This window comes from Pleurodeles waltl, chromosome 7, assembly GCF_031143425.1.
Source record: "Pleurodeles waltl isolate 20211129_DDA chromosome 7, aPleWal1.hap1.20221129, whole genome shotgun sequence".
NCBI classification, from domain to species: domain Eukaryota; kingdom Metazoa; phylum Chordata; class Amphibia; order Caudata; family Salamandridae; genus Pleurodeles; species Pleurodeles waltl.
In genome coordinates, this window is record NC_090446.1 from 1,159,975,888 (window position 1) to 1,159,992,077 (window position 16,190).

Here is a 16,190-nt window from a genome sequence, read left to right on the forward strand (position 1 = left end):
TCCTGGTCAGTGTTTATATCCGTGGTATCAGAAATGGCTTGAGATGACCAGGAACATATCAGACTCCTGGCAGGGCAGTAAGGGCCTCATTTACACGCCCTTTGCACCACCATTGTGCCTTTTTTTTTACACAGCAGTGGTGTTAGCAGTGCATTACACTGCTCCAAATTTACAAACTGACCAATGCGTCCAATGCATCAGTTTGTAAAGCCCTGCGTCACATTATACCTGTACCAGGTATAATGTATGCAAGGTAGGCATTGCCACAGGAAAAGCCATGCAGAATTGACGCAGTGAAATTTACATTTCCCTGCGTCATTCTGTGTCAAACTTTTACCGCCTGCTCATGGCAGCCATAAAATTGATGCAGAGCTTTTTCCTATGAGAGACTCCTCGCATTGCTGGAGTTGCATCAGTTTAACAACGCTACTCCAGCAGTGCATGAGCATATCACCAACAGATGCTTCAGAATTTCTGATTCATCTGTGAAAACATGCGCCATGGTGCTATGTATTTTAAATACAGATCATCCATGGCATCGTTAGGGGATGCGTTAGCTTCTTGTAAATGGAAGACCACTACAGGACTAGCTAGTACAAAGAGTGTGTGCACTATTTCCCATACATTAGTACTCCTCGTTCTCAGGTTTTCCCCCACTGGTTTCTACTATAAACATGGGTGCAAACACCAATAAGCCTTCCTGCTAGGAAACCACTACTCCACCCACTGAGGGCAACTGCTGTGAAATCCCATCCTTCTAGGATCCCTGTATTTGAAGGGCTCCTCTAATAGCTGGATTCCTACAGCTATACTTATCCATGTCCATCTTAGCAGCTTCTGACATAGCTGGAGGTGGCCAGAATTGTAAAATACCTGAACTTGGCACCTAGCAAGAAAGTAAGTTGGTGCATATGGCAGGTCACCACTCTTGAGCTACGAACCCGGATGGGTAAAATCAGGTGGGGCTCCTTTTTTCATTCTTGTGGTTATGAGATAGTTCACAAAATATAAATGTACTTGACATTATTTTTGTGTTGTTAATTGTAGACCTTAAAATAATGCACACAACAAAAAATGTGCACAAGCATCTCTCTCTGTAAAACAGAAAAAGTATTATGAATTAATTTTCATCTGCTGGTCTCTGTATTTTTTCTTAGATGAAGCTGTAACTTTTCATGCTGAAGGCTGTAACACGTTGGCAAAAGTGAATGTCTTCATTGCCTATTATGCAGGAGCAGCTCGCCTGACTGGGGCTGGGTGGGGCAGGGGACCTGGGGGGCAGGAAAAGAAAATGTAAAAAAAAAAAAATGCTTTGCTGCCTCGCCCCTCTCCTCTCCCATTGCTGCTGCAAGCACAGGCTCCCAACCTGCCCTGTGCCAATCCTGACGCTGCTCAGAGCAGCGTCATGTGCCCAACCAGGGTGCTCCCAGGCAGACTGAGAGCCTGTGCAGGCTCTCTCAAGCCCAGCAACCGTGTTGCTGGGCTGGAGAGAGCCCTGTGTGCATGTGTGTTTGGCCTTGGCCGGCCCGAGATGGCCGGCCAAACACACATGCCCTCAGCTCATCACCCCCAATGCCACGTCCCTTTTACATGGAAAGGATAATAAACACAGTTTATTATCCTTTCCATGTAAAAGGATTTGCAGCGGTTGCTGCTGGTGGGGGGTGGGGGGGGGGGGTTGCGACACTACTCTGCCCATATGGAGGAGCCGAGCCTGCCATTATGTGAAGTTTCTTTCACCATGATACTTGCAGAAACAACGGTGCAACAATTATGATGTGACGATGTGCACCTAATGAATTCATGCAGTGTATTTTAAAATTGTTATTTTACTTTTGGTGGAATGATTATAGGAAGAATGACTGCACAGAAATTAATAATGTGTTTTGTACTTAACAATACATATGTCTATACTGAAAGCAAAAGAAATGTTTTTGTTTTTGTATAACACCTTGTTTCCTAAATCCGTTGCTGAATGACGGCGATGTATTTAAAAATGTTACAATTTGTTTTGTAGGACATATTGTTTGAAACAATATGAATGGCCTTGAGTTACTGTCAGTAGGGGTCTTTTTTATTTGGGCTTTATCTGGCTTATTTATCTGTTGGTCTGAGATGTTTTTCATTTGGAGCTCTTTCTTACATGGAGTCCTGGTCCCCACCTTTTGACTCCTGAAGACCCCCACTGAATCACTTCTGGAAGCCAGGGACCTGCAAGTAAATTGTACAATTTAAATTTCAAACATTAAAACAGTCATTCGCAAAACTACACAAACAGGTACACACCAAAGAAATACTTGAATTACTAAAGATTATGGGGCGGATTTACAAGAAGGTAACGCATTGGTCCCGATGCGCCACTTTTCTCCCATCCCCCTACCACCACCTAATGACACCATGGTTGCGCCGTATTTATAATATGGTGCACCATAGCAGTCGTTAGCACAATAGAGTCAAAGTTTTTGATGGTATTGTGGAGCTTTGCTGCACCATCGTCAACAATGTTGACGCTAGTGCAGCAAAGCACAGGGAGGCCCATAGGTTACTATGGGTGTGTCATTTTAATGCCTTGTTTGGGCAGGCATTAAAAATGCTGGAAACAATGGCGCAGTGAAATGTAAATTTCACTGCACCATTTGTTCGGGTTTTCCTGTGCTAAAACACCCCCTTGCATACATTATGCCTGACGCAGGCATACTGTGGTGCAAGGGTTGGCAAAGTGATGCAATGCTAGCATTGCATCACTTTGTAAATTTGTCGTGGGAAAAAGGCCATCATAGCATTAAAAAATGACACTAGGGCGATGCAGGGTGGCGCAAGGGGCCTGTAAATATGCCCCATAGTTTTTTATACAAAAAAAATATGTACAAATCAAAACATTTTAATGGGAAAGTTAGTGCTGTACCTCAGCGACTAACTTTTCAGAAAGTTGAATCCTCAGGTCAGATTCTACTTTTCCCAATCAATTTTTGTATTTATTTTTTAGGTACATAAGATCTGAGAAAGCTTTTTCACATACAAATATGGCGGGGAAAGGAAGTAAAACCTAAGTGCCTCTCATCTCTCCATCTCCCCATGTCACATGTATTTAATTTGTTTTATAGCACCTCTCATACCAGTGTAGGGTGTAGGAGCACTTTACATCACACACATACAGAGAGAAAGAATCACACATGTGTACACCATTTTATAGAAAATGTTACATAAGGCAAAGGGGACTGCAAAGTGTAAGATTCACATGCCATCCATACTGGTAGGCATTTTCTCAGAATGCATGGTCTGGAGAAGCACAAACTCAGGATTCAGAACATAACACAGTGGTTAGCATTGACTTTAATAATAAGAATGTATTTCTACGCAAACAAACCTTTCTTAGAAGCATCAGGATAATGAAAGACGGGAAAAAACTAAGGGCCATATTTATACTTTTCGACGCACAACTTCCCCAACGCAGTTGTGCGTCAAAAAATCTAACGCCGGCTAACGCCATTCTGAAGCGCCATGCGGGCGCCGTATTTATTCAATGACGTTAGCCGGCGGAGCTGCCTGGTGTGCGTAAAAAAAAATTACTTACACCAGGCAGCGCCGGCGTAGGGGAATATGGAGCTTGGGCGTCAAAAAATGGGGCAAGTCAGGCTGAGGCAAAATTTTCGCCTCAACCCGATTTGCGCCATTTTTTTTTACTCCCAACCCCTATTGAAATTACTCCTGTCTTAGCAAAGACAGGAGTCATGCCCCGTTGCCCAATGGCCATGCCCAGGGGACTTATGTCCCCTGGGCATGGCCATTGGGCATAGTGGCATGTAGGGGGGCACACATCAGGCCCCCCTATGCCACAAAAAAAAAAAAAAATAATACTTACCTGAACTTACCTTAAGTTCCCTGGGATGGGTCCCTCCATCCTTGGGCGTCCTCCTGGGGTGGGCAAGGGTGACAGGGGGTGTCCCTGGGGGCATGGGAGGGCACCTCTGGGCTCCTTCCGAGCCCACAGGTCCCTTAACGCCTGCCCTGACCAGGCGCTAAAAAACTACGCAAAAGCGGCTGGATGTCATTTTTTTTGACCCGCCCACTCCCGGGTGTCATTTTTGCCCAGGAGTGTAAATACGGCGCACATGCCTCGGAGTAATTTTTTAGACGGGAACGCCTACCTTGCATATCATTAACGCAAAGTAGGTGTCCACGCTAAAAAATGACGCAAACTCCATGAACTTTGGCGCTAGACGCGTCTAACGCCAGAGTATAAATATGGAGTTCGTTTTGCATCGAATTTGCGTAAAAAAAAATGACGCAAATTCAGCGCAAACGGAGTATAAATATGGCCCTCACTTTCTAACTTGTACTATGCAATTGGCATGCAGCTCTTAGATGGAAGTTCATGGCTTACTGTGCTAGATTACGATTGTAACTGATGAACTGCACAGTAACAAAATAATCTCTGTGACAAAAGCAGTAACCCACTGTGCTATGCACAAAAAACGTGATCAATATTTGTACAGTTTCTTGTGCAGAGTATTTCCCTACATATTCTGAATGACTTGATTACTTGAATATGTCTTCTTAATTTGGTTTGTCTGAAGTTTCTTTGAGCCAGTGCTTCCAGATTTGTTGGTCGCAACTGAGACAATTTGTGGTGGGCTATGAAAGTCTAAGAAGTTAGTAAAGATGCCTTTAAATTTTGTATTCATCTTGTCCAATGGCAGACTGTGACATTTCAAAGTGGTGGGGCATAAACGTTGGGAATAGGTGTTATATCTACTACCTCATTCTTTGTTTAATTCCACAGGGATTGGGTGGGAGGTGAGACTGGGAGTAATAGATGGATGCCATGCACAAACTAGACATTCCTTAGTAAAGTCGCACCTTGTCTATTTGTAGTTTTGTTTCTCTATTTGGAGGCCTATGAGGCACAATTTAACTAATGAATGCGTGCAGTGTTGTTGGTCTGGCTTTCACTTTCTCTTGAATTTTATATATGCATCAGGCATCCTTTCCCATTAATCTAATGCACACACTTATTTCCCGAAATTAATCAGGATGGCTGTTAGTTGTGGACAATGAAACGCATAAATCTGGCAATATTTGCTTAATATTGGCGTTTCATTGTCTACCACGAGCATTAATTTGAGGAAAAACATGTGCTACCACCTTAATAAATTAATGTCCATGGCTGCCTGATGTAGATATGAAATGCTGGGGCAAGTGGAATCCAGAACAACACTGCAAGAATTCCTTAAAAAAAGTTGAACCACTATCATCTGAATATATGACAAAACATGCTGTTGAAATCTTCACAGATTTCAGTCAGCATGTTTTATTGTTTGTTATTAGGAGTGAGGCTCGCCTCTGGAAACAGTGTGCATGTTTAAACCATTCAACAATCAGCACAATGCCTTGCACTTTCATAGTTACCACTCAACAATTATTTAAATAAACTGAAAAAAGATGTGAACTCGTGACATAATGGCGTTGCAGCATTCACAAAATAAAACCGACCTGTTCAGACTCTGACCAGCCCGGTATTATATTTTTAATGTTTACTGTGCCTTTTCTCCTGAACCCCCACTTCCCCCACAGATACCTTAAAATGTGTATTTCTAGCAGCAGGTGTCCCAGATTCAAAGCCTAAGTGAAAAAAGCCTTCCCCTCCACGACCACACTCGTTCATCTGGACACACTGCTTCCACTCCCTCGTGCGCAGTGCCATTACTGGCGCTGGGCTCCATGGAAAGAGAGCAAGGCCAGATAGAATATGGCCCTCACTGCATGGATTCAAAGTAAAGCTATACAGTCATTGGACATGTTCTAAAAACCTCTCGCTGTCTCAGGTGCATAGGGACTAGAGAGCCTACTTGCATCTCCTGCTCCTGAGCCAATCCAGATGCTGTTCCCTTGCTCCGTAGGAGACCAGCAGACTATGGCTGTGGTCCCCCGGCCTCACTAAAGTTGATCAAGTAAGAAAAGGCCTCAAGTGTGCATGGCTGGATGGAAACAGAAAGACACCTGTCGAACCAGACATGCACACTTCAATTCTCGGCAGCTTCCATTCTCAGCCTGCTGTAAGCTACGCCCCCACCCTCACAGAAAGGCATCAGTTCCTGAAAAAAAGAGTACAGCTGAAGCAAAGGAGAAATGAAAACAAATTTTAAATTGATTCATTTTACTGTTAATACTGGAGCAACAGATGCAGGGGGTCAACTCCCCAGCACTCTAATAGAGGGGCTGCCCCTGACCTTGTTACATCTGTTGCGCTTTTAATGATAGTGGTCAAATTTGAGGTTATATATTCTAAGAAATTGCTGCTTATTATTTTTAACTTGGAGATTGGTGTTTAGAAACTCCTCTCACTTTGCAGTAGGAGAAAGAAAAATAAAGTGACGTGACAATATTGCTTGGGTACACACAGTTGAAAGGAAAGGCTGTAGAATGTCATTTTTGTAACACACAACAAAATGTAAATACCTGTAAATGACCTGTACAAATTCAGCAGTTCAGAAAGCAAAAATGAAACACTTTTTTTATAACTCTGGATTGTGATGGAAACAAAGATTTAAATAGGCTCCAAACAAATCATGACTCTTTTTCTTGGTGATGCGAAAATGATATTCACTGAAACCAGATTTGCACACATTATCATTTGTGTGCAATATAGTTTATCAGTAAAACTGTATGCCTGTGCAAATTTAGGCCCTTATTTATACTCCTTTTGCGCCGGATTAGTGTATTTTTTTTTAATGCTAATCCGGTGCAAACTTAACACCAAATTTATACTTTGACGCTAGACCCGTCTAACGTCAAAATATACTGGTGTGCGCCATTTTCTGAATGTGTGAAACCACCTTGCGTCAATGAGATGCCAGGTAGGCGTTCCCGTCCAAAAAATGACTTAAACAGCCGTGCGCCATATTTATCCAACCATGCAAAAATGGCGCACGTCTGGTAGGCAGAGCCAGAAATGGCGCAAATCCCGATTTGCGCCAACTTTTAATGCCTGGAACAGGGCAGGCGTCAAAAAGGGGCAAACACACCACTACTTAAGGAAAACTCACACAAGTAACATCATTGCTCAAAAAGGAAGACATGGAGGTGATACTCATGCAGCATGCACAAAGACGCAGAGCACAGGAGCAACAACAGCAGCTACCACCACACCAACATGGACCCCAAAGGCAACCCAGAAGGCAGAAGAGGATATTCCGGACCAAGACAATCCTTTAGGGCGTCAGGGAACATGACATCATCCAGAGGTACAGACTAAACTGGCAAGCCATACAGCAGCTGCTACGCCACATTGAGCCACAATTGGCAACGAGCTTGCAGACACCCCACATAACTCCACTGGAGACCAAGCTGCTAGCTGTCCTGCACATGCTGGCAAGTGGCTGTTTTCAAACCACTGGTGCCCTGGTTGCCGGGATATCACAGCCCTCATTGTCTGCCTTCCTTCCCAAGGTACTTCATGCCATCATTTCCCTCACACGGCCACATCAGCTTCCCCAACACACAGCAGAAGCAGCAGGAGACCAAACAGGGGTTTTATCAAATTCATGGCTTCCCGCAAGTGCTTGGTGCCATTGACTGCACACACGTCCGGATTGTGCCACCTGCTGCAACTGAGCACCTATACCGCAGCAGGAAGCACACACACTCCATCAATGTGCAGGCCATTGTGGATCACCGGGGGTTGTTCACCAACATCATGGCAAAGTATCCTGGGAGTGTACATGATTCATTCATTTTCTGCCAAGGCACCATCAATTGGCACTTCCAGGATGGACGATATGGCAATGGCCTACCTGTTGGTAAGTACAGAAACCTAGTAATATACACACAGCACAGCAACCCTGTAGGACACCCAACACACACACCACTGCATTGACACGTGGCCAGGAAGACACTGAGGTGTGACACTGGTAGTCATGTTTGATATTCTGACCCAATGGGATACACATCTATGGACAAATGAAAGATGTAAATAACAATAGATGGCACTCTAGAGCCACACAGGACCAATTTAAAACCACACAGTGACAATGACATGGCCTTAACTGGCAGTACAACTTTAAAGATTAACCTTTCAAAATCACATCAATAACACTCAATCCCACACCCTTCCAAGCAATACGTCCTGTGAAAGGGGTGTGTAATGTGGGTTGCTGCAGGTCAATCACCATGAAACACATAGCCTGATGACACTGACTCTAATGAAGGTGACATGGAATTATTGAGGCAGTACCAACATCTCACATCACTCCTGGGGTGACATTGCCAGCTAGCAATAAGGAAGTGGACTGTGCTATGAAAACATGTGGATGTGACACTAATGCAAAGTGCACACTGCTACACATACGGATTGAGACAATTCCCCATATACATAACAGATGTACAGGCAGATGGACCTTTCTACACTAAAACCTTCACCCTCACAACCAAGTTAGCCAGCTTACCTGGAGCAAAGTTCAATACTGTAGGTACACGTTTGCACATGAGTCAACTCGGTGAGGGCACCAAAATAGGTTTGCATAGAACCTGTCACACATGGGATAATTGTGCATTGTCAGTTGTGAACACTTCAGTGCTGCCAACGTATGGAGATGTGTTGTGCATTGTCACCTAGCTAAATCAAAGGGCCTCACTGTTGCATTTCACCTGCAATTATATATGTCAAATTGGATGGGATGTTCAGGCCATATAGTGCAAACATGTTATCACCACAGTGGAATCGATTGTGTGTGTGGAAGTATCATGTCACCTCCAGTGAGGGCACACGGACACTTCTTTCACATTACATAACGCATGGGAGATACACCCTGAACAGCAAGTTTCTAAATATACCACTGATATCATGTCAATCAGCCAAACACCAGTTTTGATAGTCAAACAACCCAATGCAGAAAGAACATCACAGAAGCCTAGGATCCCACACAATACCACAAACACAGATGAGTCACAGACGACACTAGATCACACAGTCAACGCGTTTCACCCAATCAAAGGGCTTCTTCAGGGCCAACTGGAGTCCAATCAGTTCCAGTGGTCAAAAATGTAATAACTAATTTGAAGCCAATTTAATAGGCAATCTGGGAACCGCATCGGTGATCCAAAAATAACCCGGTCCGATCGAAGTGTAGTGTAGTGTAGTGGATGTGTGACAGAAATAATTGTATAATTTGAAATTTGCCCCCTGTTTGCAATCATTTGTGTTCTACTTTTATATTCATAAGGTACTATTTGGGGGTAAAAATATTTATTTGGGGTGACTTTTTCCACTCCTATGTAATAAATGACAAGTTAATTTAGAAATCGAATTTTCTGTAATAATTCTGGTTTAATGTAGACTATACTGTAGAATTTGATGGGGAACTCTGCAGGCCCCGTTTCCACTTCAACGGTCGATCGGACCGGGTTTTTTTGGATCACGGATGCAGTTCCCAGATTGCCTATTAAATTGGCTTCAAATTAGTTATTACATTTTTGACCATTGGAACTGATTGGACTCCAGTTGGCCCTGAGGAAGCCCTTTGATTGGACGAAACGCATTGGCTGTGTTTTTTCTTTGCATCGCTGGCTGTTTATTCATTGTACCGTTGGCTGTATACACGGAACTGTGAGAATACTAAGCATTGGACTTTCAATGAATTAAACAAGAAGGATTTCACCTCTTGACGATGGAGTACCAGACTTTTTTTTACTGTCTACAGTTGTTTGTTGCGTGTGGTGGTGCACCACCTATTTGGATTTTAAGTATTGGGGCTAGTTTAGCCCCTTTTTTGGCTCTCTATGCAGCAGGAGCCTTGGTGGGCTTGCACGCCTTTAGATATTAGAGCTTATTACTTTCTGTATACTTGTTTCTGTCAACCACTAGGCACTTATAGGGACTAGTGCGTTCTCTTCGAGCGTGCTGCATTTTGGTTTTTTCTTTGTTTTTGACACTAGATAACAACTGCCATGCAAAGCGACAATCACGGTACAACCAACAACAAAATACTTACCCTCATTTTCTCTTTCAGCTGATCAGGGTTACGGTATCCAGCCATGGATCATGACCCCAATTGCCAACCCAAGCACAGCAGCAAAGCGTGCCTGTAATAAGGCACATTGTAGGAGACGCACCATAATTGAGCAGACGTTTGGCATCCTGAAGTCCAGATTCAGGTGCCTGGACATCACCGGAGGCAGCCTCCTATATTCCCCTGAAATGGCATGCAAGATCATTTTGACCTGTGCCGTCCTGCACAACATTTGTGTGAGGAGGAACATTCCCCTCTATGAACCGGATCAACAAATGCCTGAAGAGGAGGAAGAGGAGGACGCTGTATGTGAAAATGAGGGGGAACAACCAAACACAGCTGCAGGATTGCGTCAGAGACAACACATCGTACATAACTTCTTCTAACGATAGTCACCATCACCACTTTGTTATCATATGTAATTAAACACCTCACTTCATCACCCAATCATTGTCTGGGTAATTATTTATGCATCACATGATCTCTATGAATCATAGTCAGAGTTTGGCCTCATCGAGCATTGCAGAAGTACAAATTTGCATCCTGGAAAAGCCACATCCCATTTGATGGGTATGAAAGTACAGCAAACATCACACACAGTGTTAATTACATATATCCTGTCTTTTTCACATGTGAAGGGCAATATCAGAGGACTACAGCTATGAGACACATCCATGTTGCCAACATGGTCCATTGCAGCATATGACACCCAACTAAGACACCATCAATCATGAGGTAAAAAAGTGCTTCATACATGAGGCAGTGGATGTGCAATTGCATTGGTAACAGGAATGTATGACCAGACCCTTGACAGCAATAAGTGTGACATCAGCTATCTCTGCAAGAAGCATGTGTGACAAGAAGAGCACCAAACCTGAAAATGGATAGCACTAGTGCCCCAGGTATGACAAGCATTGCTCACAAGACATGCCCTCCGCAGTCCATCCCAGATAATAAGTCCCGCCACTGCCATGTTTTAAGTCTCTCCCCAACCTTCTCTAGGGGGCGTTGTAAATGGACAATCTGTACCCGGAGAATCTTCATCTACACTCCCCCAGACTCCCATTCTGACTCCTGTGTGCTTCCCTCTTCAATATGGCATGCCATAGTCATAGTTCATCAGTCTGCATGGACTTCAGGTCCGATAATGCACTGCCTGGTAGTTGGTAAGACCTGTAATCAGCTGTCCATTGCTTCCCATGTGAAAGGTCCAGTTGGCCCTTTGAACTTGATTCTCAACTCCAGGACATGTGAGAGACTGAAGGTGCACACACCTGTGACCACTTCCATGCAGACCAGCCATTTGAACCTGCCCTGCCCTTGCTGCTGCCTGGAACTGCTTAGAAGCTGCCATTTTCTGAATCTCCATGTTGTGCATTGGCGTACAAATCACTTGTGTACCAGAGCCCTTGGGGGATTGTGTAGCAGTGCAGACCACAGCAGAAACTGTTTTTGTCCCCACAGTGTTGTTCCTGCTTGTCCCAGTCAGAGTCTGCTCACTGTGTATTTGCCTTGTTCACGTTTGTTCCTGACAGAGCACGCATCCTGTTAGCCAGACTGGTTCCAGTTTTTGCGTTAACCATAGAGGTTCCCTGTGGCTACATTTGTCTCATAGTTGCTTTCCATGCCCTCTGTTTCCTCCTGGGGTATTGTGTGTGGTAGGTCTACGATGAATCTTCAAATGTACAGTATAGTTTAATCAGTTTACTCATCATATTCTGTTCTGGGACATGTATTCAAATGGCCTAATCCAGTCCCCATCCCTTGTCTGGTTTTGCATGTACTCATTAGTGCCAAACAGTGACAGTGTGCTATGGCTGTATGCATGGATTTGGTACGATGCCTACAGCACAACAAACAAGGGTTGCTAATGTGTATGTAAGGACAAAACATGTTTGTGCCCTGACAGTCCAGACACAGATTTACTTCTGCCACCACCTTCTGATGGGGCTTGCGTGGTGACTAGCTGTGAGATTAATCAGCACAGAGGCGCTGATGTTCCCTGTTGCAGTGGGAATTTTAGAGCCACCCTGTGTACAAATGTTGTGATGAAACCTGCTTGTTTCCTATTACTGATCCATAATGTATTTCAGCAGACCAAGGTTGCTCTGTCGTCAGCCTTCTAAAAGTTCTGCAGTACCATAGCTGGACTGTCCCCATGTGTGTCATTAGTTGATCTTTGGCTTTTGATCAATTCTGCTTTGAAGGATACTCTGTTAATTCAAGGGTTGGCTCCAACTACTCATGACTAGACCTGGACGTAACTGTGACAACATGGAGGCCAATACTGACACAGGGTACACATGGCCACACACTTGAACTGGACACCTTTGTGCAATGAACCACTGGAAATATGTGAACACATACAGCATGGTCTGCTGGTCCTCCACAGCCACAGGAGAAACATAGGTCATTTACATGACTCAAACTGTGGTGTACATAACAGTTTTAGGATTGGATTTGAGACTCTGGGCCATATTTATACTTTTTAACGCAAAACTGCGCCGCCGCAGTTTTGCGTCCAAAAATTTACCGCCGGCTAACGCCATTTCGTAGCACCGTGCGGGCGTCATATTTATACTTTGCCGCACGGCGGCGCAATCAACAGGTGGGAGTCATTATTTTTGACGCACAACGCGGCGTCAAGTCGTAAATGAAAACGACGTTAACGCGGCGGAAATGACTGTGGGTCGATTTACGACACCGCAACCCAGATATGCGCTGTTTTTTGACGCAATAGCGTAAAAAAAACAGCGAACACTGCAAGTGCACCAGAGGAGAGCCAAAATGGATCCCAGATGCCACTACAGACCCCAGGAAGATGACAGCAGACCAGGAACCAGCCAGGACGATCCATACAAGAACCAGGACATTTATAGAAAGAAAAGAAAGTGTCGCTTCAGTGCAGAGGAGCAGGAAATCCTGGTTAAAGAGGTGACGGAACACCAGCACCAACTGTTTATCACCTCAAAGTTGCCAATCAGTAGGAGAGAGGCCATATGGCAACAAAGTGTTGACAAGATTAACAGTGTGGCTGAAGTACGCAGGACAGTCACTGAGTGTAAGAAACGCTGGCATGACTGCAAACGCAGGACCAAGGAAAAGATGGCCAGGAACAGGAAGGCAGCACTGCAGACTGGAGGGGGGATTCCAGCACACCAGGAGGCCCTGGACCACATGGACGAGATGGTCGCAGCCGTCATCCCTGAGGAGATCGTCACAGGGATTCAAGGACAGGACAGCGCAGACTACCACGAGACAATGCACATGCAGGGTAAGTCGCATGGGGAATTAAAATACAATAATGTTGACTGTAAGCAGGGGGGTAAATACCTACTACACATTGCATGTAAGTCATCATATACATGGAGTGGCATGGGTAAAGGGGTACTGCAGGGGGGCATGGCCTGCACAAACATATCTGGGGCACAACATAACACTACACCAACAAAAGTCCCATGGGGGCATGCTGTCATGCCAACAATGGAGCAAAGGGAAAGCCTCGACAGGAGGGAAGGCCACTACGTCAAACTTACATCCTGGCACTTGTCAGCCAACATATCTCCTACATTAACTAGGGCCCTATTAGCAATCCTCTAGCCAAAACGACAACTGCAATGTAACTGCAACAACAGTTGCCACTACTACCTCTGATCTGTGTGCAGCTCTAGTAGCCAATGGCAGTAACCTCCCCATGGAACATACACACCTAAATTAGGGGGTGAGGATGACATCTGCAACAATCTCCTGAAACAAGACAAAGGCCCCAGTACACGCAAATGTCAATGCCCATAGGTGTCACAAACATCAGCCAATGTAAACAACAATAGGAGTGACACAGCACTAAGGACACACCCATGATGCATATGGCAGGGTCCATCCCCTGTCTGGCTAACAAGGCAACATTACAAATGTCATACTGCTCAGACAACAGCATTGAGGAGGGGACACATGTAACTGGTCAATGAAATACACCTGCACAGTCAGAGGACGAAATAGGACACTGATACGACTATCAGGGCAATCCAATGTAACACACATTACCCAACATCAGCTGTATATATTAACAATGTCAACATCCATATCAGATCATAACATTGCCATGCATAGGACATGCAACATGTCAATTACAATTAAGTCGATGTGAACGATACGGGATTGGGGCAGGTCCTGATAGTTAAGTGTGCTGCCAGGGCCATCAGAACACCCACAGCCAGTGAAAGGTCTCACCATGAGAATGGATATACACGGAGGGTCGAGTAGGACAAGAAGGTGGCAATTCTCGATTTGGCATAAACCAACACCCAGAGGCGATGAGGCTGACAAGTCTGATAACTCAATAACATACATGTGACATACAGGTGGGCCATAGGCCTGAAACAATGCCCATCTGAAGGACAGCAGATATGAATACAAAACAAGATCACAAAGTGAATTCATCAAAAGGCAGGCACGTCACGTCAAAATTGTCACAACATAGACACACTAATTGTACCCTGTTTCATTGCAGAGGAAGATGGATCTCCTGCCGATATGCCTGTCCCCGATTTCCCTGATGACATGGATGACGAGTCATAAACATTCCCCAGGAGACCATCCAAAAGGTCCTTGAAACCCTCCAGACCCCACCTTCAGTCACAAGGAGGATCACAGAACAAGCAGCCAGCGCAGAGGAACCACCCACCACCCCAATTGCAAGACCTGCCAGCTCCAATACAGCTGAGGACTCTGACGACACTGGCACCAGCTTTGAAAGAACTGTAGTTGGAGTACAGCGGGAGCTGGCCGAGGAGGTGCGGGTGGGGATGCAAAATATGGCAGCCAGCCTTGAGGGGGTGCGTTCGTGCATGATGTCATCTGCAGATCAGGCAGCAGCTATGCAAGCCCTAACATCCATACTGCAAGGACTACAAGAAACTGTCAAGGAATTCACCACTGCAGTAAGGGAGTTACCACAACAACTGGCACCCCAAACATTCCACTGCATGTACGAATGCAATCATGACTCCCTCAGGGCCGACCTGGCTGCCTACCATCATGATGTGGCTGCTATTCTCAAAAACCAGCAGATCCTCCTTGCTGCAGTACTGCCCTTAAGACCTTCACAGGGAGCAGCGACCGGGATGTCTGACTCCACGTCTTCTAACACTGAGGTGTGTCTTGCCCCTTCACAACCAACAACAAGAAGGACAAAGCAGGCAACACACACATCAGAAGAAGAAGAAGAAGACATGGAACAGATCACATTCACACGGAAGCGTACCCAGAAGCACTAGTTCCTGCACCATGGCCTACTTTGACCAAGGTCCTACGTTTTGTCAAATGCCAGTCTTACAACAACTATACTCAATGACTGTTCTGCTAACCACTGTATAACTTGTCAGCATGCCCAGTTAATGTCTCTCTCCTACTAATCGGCAAATCCTGTCCCTCTGCACTGTGTGTAACATCAGCCCAGCATGTCAGTAGCATTATCTACACCCCTTCTGTAGGATCACCATGTAAGATTTCACTAGAACGGACTCAGCAAACATGGACAATGTACATATTGCACTACAGCACCTATCAATATATAGCACTTGCACACCATATATGTCTCTGTGTAATTTGACATATCAACTGTGCAGTAGATAACACAAATGTGCCTGTGTTCCAATCATGTAGCTTGTCAATACAACTGTCCTGACATCATGTAGTCAGATCCATCTATGCAGTGGCCAGGATTGCATCATTGCCTGCCCATCCTGAGGAGAATAACTGATGAAGTGAGAAACCACACACCCTCATGCTGTGTTGGACAGAATAATGCTTCATCAAGAGAAATCAAAGTCAACTAATAGTGGCTGATAAATGTTGTCACCATGCAATACTAACACATTGAACTCTGCAGTCTAATCTAAGCAAACACTACAAAACACAGCATCAATCAACCTTTCTGAGTAAACATCCAAATAGGTAATCATGCAGAATTTTTGCACAAATGATCTATGTCAGTTATGAAGACAAGAAGACAAGAGTGTTAACAAGACCTCATCTTCAAAGATGTCCCTGAACATCACACTACAGTCCGACCTAAAAATGTCCCCACTATACCAAGTCGGGAAGCACACTTTGTGACGTAGAAAACATACTCATCGACAAAAATCCTTTGTGATCCATGTAAACTCCGATTGGTGGTTCTAA